Genomic DNA, 3,291 nt, shown 5'->3' on the forward strand with positions numbered 1-3,291 from the left:
ACAGAAATAGATTAGTGGTTGTGGAGGCTGGAAGGAAGGGGGAATGAGGAGTGACTGCTAATGGGTGGGATTTCCTTTTGGGATGATGAACATGTTCAACAGTTTGAATGTACTAAATGCCAATGAATTGCACAGTATAAAATGGTTAAAATAGTGAATTTTATGTTACCTGTAAGAGAGAGAGAGAGAGAGAGAGAAGTAGAGAAATATTGACTTAAGAGAGACACATCAATTGTTGCCTCCTGCTCCAGTCCTGACTGGGGCCTGGGATCAAACCTGAAACCAAGGTACAGGCCCTTGACTGGGAATTGAATCCATACCACAATCCTTTGGTCCATTGGTGGATGCTCTAACCCAGCGGTTCTCAACCTGTGGGTCGCGACCCCTTTGGGGGTCGAACAACCCTTTCACAGGGGTCGCCTAAGACCATCGGAAAACATATATATAATTACATATTGTTTTTGTGATTAATCACTATGCTTTAATTATGTTCAATTTGTAACAATGAAAATACATCCTGCATATCAGATATTTACATTATGATTCATAACAGTAACAAAATTACAGTTATGAAGTAGCAACGAAAATAATTTTATGGTTGGGGGTCACCACAACATGAGGAACTGCATTAAAGGGTCATGGCATTAGGAAGTTTGAGAACCACTGCACTAACCACTAAACAAACTGGCCAGGGCCATTTGGAGGTTTTTATTTTTTATTTTATTTTATTTTATTTTTAATATATTTTATTGATTTTTTTTACAGAGAGAAAGGGAGAGAGATAGAGAGTTAGAAACATCGATGAGAGAGAAACATCGATCAGCTGCCTCCTGCACACCCCCCACCGGGGATGTGCCCGCAACCCAGGTACATGGTACATGCCCTTGACCGGAATCGAACCTGGGACCTTTCAGTCCGCAGGCCGACACTCTATCCACTGAGCCAAACCGGTTTCGGCCATTTGGAAGTTTTTAATCAGTGCCAGGTGCCACCTCCCTCGGGCATCTTGGAATGTGTGGTGAAATCTTGGGTTGCTACCTTGACTGGGGCTGCTTTTGGAGTTTAGTATAGGGGAGAAGGAAATAGGGATGCTGGAAGTGCTATAACGAGCAGCACATACTAACCCCAAACTGTCCGTAGCCCATTTAATAAGGAGATTTGGGTTTGAGAATACCTCTGATTCAGTCACTAGTGTGTGACCTTGAATAACTCAAACCTCAGGCTCCTCACTTGTATTTCTGCAAAACCTGGATCCAGTTGCAGAGCAGCTCCTTCCCCAGCCATATGCGGAGGTCTGCACAAGTTCTCACCCATCAGGCGGGTTCCTGAGAACTGCTTTCCTCTAAAGGGCGTCCATGCATTATTTAAGTTAGAGAAACATTAAGCTAAATGGTAGTCTTATTTTTAACAACAATAACATAAAAACAGTGACAGAGTGACTGCTTATTTTGGAAATCCTCAGAGCAACCTCCTAAGTTAGGTATTTTTTATTAGCCCCATTCCGCAGAGAAGGCATGTGGTGAGCTGGGATGTGAATACATGCAGTCGCTCTATCCTCCAAACTCTTAGCAGACAAACCAGTGTTCCCAAATTTGGTTTCCCTCCACCTCTTTATTTTTTGTGATATCCAGGTACCAGCGTGACTTTTTCCTGTATTTTTATCCTATAGCTCTATTATTAATGTAATATTTTTACATTGATTCCATTTTAACTGAAATTTACTTGAATTTGAAGCTATTATTTTCCTTAAAATACAGTGAAAACAAAACCAGGATGCTAAATTCTATACAGATTCCTAGAGGATTCCAAGTGTGAAAGCCTCGAGTTAAAATATACACATAACAAACTGAGGACTTTTTACTTGGTGAATTCCAAAAGATTGACAAAAAATTGTAAATGAAGTGATTTTTCTTATTCTAGGCACCAGTGGCTTTTGAAGCCATTTATAAATGATCATCTCATCATGACACTTTCCTTAGGTACCCGTGGTGAGACTCACTATTCTGTTCCACCTCCAATCATGTTCCTCTCAGCAGTCAGCTGCCAGTCCGCTGACTTCTACCTCAGAGCTGCACTGGGCTGAGGCAGGGGTCTCTCTGATCGCCACTGCTTGCTTTCATTCCAGCAAAAGAAATGTTAAGCCTTGCACCTAAAGATATTCTCCAGCAGTCGCCAAACGGTTGTCCGTGGACCACTGGTGGTCTATGAGGTCTGAAAGGTTGGCGACCACTAGTTTTCATAGGCATACCCTCATTACATACCTGACTGCTTGCTGACACAAAATAGGTCTCACTCAGGAAGCCCATCTGCATCACCACCTCCGGAGGTGGGACTCAACAATGTAACTGAACCCACTTATTTTCAGGACTAGATAATTGAGTCAAAAGAATTTAGAGCAAGCCACCAACTTTGCTTCTGGAATGTAAACCTTTATTATTTAAAAGGGTGGAGCTAGGCCTGGCCAGAGTAGCTCAGTTGGTTGAGCATCATCTCATGCACCAAAAAGTTGCCGGTTGGATTCAGGGCACATACCTGGGTTGCAAGTTTCAGTCCCCGGTTGGGGCACATATGGGAGGCAACTGATCAATGTTTCTCTTCTTTTCTCTCTCTCTCTCTTTTCTCTCCCTTCTTCTCTCTAAGCATGTCCTCCTTTCTAGAAGCATGTCCTTGGGTGAGATTAAAAATAAAATAAAAGGGGTGGGACTGAAGGGACCAAAGTTCTGCACCCTGAATCTGCTTTCCTACCCAAGAAGTCCAGACAGAAAAATACATACTTCTGGAGGAAGATCTTGGGATATTTCCCTTAGCCGAATTTTAATTAAATATAGTAAACAAAAGGGCTTCAGGCAGGTGACACATTTCCACCAGGGAAGCCCCTCCATCAACTATAATGTCAGTCCCTCCTCTACCACCTGATTCTTACCTCTCCTCAGACCTTTAGTTACTCTAATTCACCTTCTCATTTTAGACCAGCCCTTTTTAACCTCTTGTCAAATTTGTCATCTCTAGGATACAATTCCTATGTCAAAATGATGATGCTTCAAGGATTCGGCCCATCCCTACTTTAGAAGAATCAGCTAACAGTCTCTCTGTTCTGAAGCCTTGGATTCTATTCCCTTGTCCTTCTTAGATCAGACAGGCAAAGACTTTCATACCCCACGCAGGCAAGGACTACAACCATTGTCAGCAGGAAGCAGTTACTGAAGACATCACCCCTAAATGAGTACAGGGATGGGAGGCTCTGAGTGGGGAGTGAGCAGGATAGTAAGCAGCCAGGAAAATTCCTTGCAA

The sequence above is a fragment of the Myotis daubentonii genome, chromosome 4, assembly GCF_963259705.1.
Source record: "Myotis daubentonii chromosome 4, mMyoDau2.1, whole genome shotgun sequence".
Taxonomy (NCBI): Eukaryota; Metazoa; Chordata; class Mammalia; order Chiroptera; family Vespertilionidae; genus Myotis; species Myotis daubentonii.